The following is a 982-nucleotide window of genomic DNA, read 5'->3' as shown; positions in this document are numbered from 1 at the left end:
GCATTTAAGCAGTTTTTGAACTGTAGAGTAGACACAAATATAAGGTACAATTATTATAGTATTTGAGAGCAATTAAAGAACACACCTTTGAGTGGCAAATTTCTAGATAACATATATATGGACACTGTAAAATTTAAGAAATGCTGCTGGAGAATACATTTGTGATTGTTCTAAAAATAAATTCCAAAAAAGTTGAGGTTCAGGAGCCTTAAAGTCATTATTCTATAAGCAAAGCCTACCAGGAAAAACTATAATAGAAAAGAAAGAAAAGTACATTTAGCTAAGCAGTTTCCAGTATGTGCTGCTGTAAAAGCAATAGCTTAACAAAATTCTAGAGTATTTCCATAAGGTACCTGATAGACAAGAAACTTCTGTTCACCTCTGATGTTAGCGCTTTGTTAAAAAGTATGTGAGTCTTGGTAGAGGTTTTGTGTGTATACTGAGGAACAAGACTGACATCAATTCTCATATGTGGCATAAAATTCTCAAGAAGTAACTATCACCATCAGAAGATTAATTGGAAACCTAGGCTTCCTGTCTACTCAGACTTCTGAATTCGCCAAGGCGTTAGCTCTCATCACAGGTTTTTTTTTTTCAAACATTCCATATAGTTAGTGATTCTTCTCAACTATTTTGTGTGGAAAAGGAAAGCTGCCAAAATGCTAAGAATTTTAGTTTAACTGAAAAATGCATCACAGGTTGCACTGAATGAGGAAAACCACATAATCAGAGACAGAACTGCTGCCCACTCAACCTTAGTATTTTACAGTTTCCCAAAATTGGGTTAATAAATCAAGTTTAAGAAAATAGTAGTGTTCCTGTTACTTGAATGTATTACTAACTCAACAACTATTTACCAAGTATTACAGAAAATGCATAAAGCTGAATAAAACACTACCATACAAAGTGCACATTTATTTCATACTTTCTGTCAAGGCTTCCTGCTGAAATATAACTACCAATGCTCTATTCCACAATTAAT

Source organism: Hipposideros armiger, unplaced genomic scaffold (assembly GCF_001890085.2).
Source record: "Hipposideros armiger isolate ML-2016 unplaced genomic scaffold, ASM189008v1 scaffold_915, whole genome shotgun sequence".
NCBI classification, from domain to species: domain Eukaryota; kingdom Metazoa; phylum Chordata; class Mammalia; order Chiroptera; family Hipposideridae; genus Hipposideros; species Hipposideros armiger.
The sequence above is the reverse complement of the archived record's forward strand: the minus strand, read 5'-3'. Positions refer to the sequence as shown.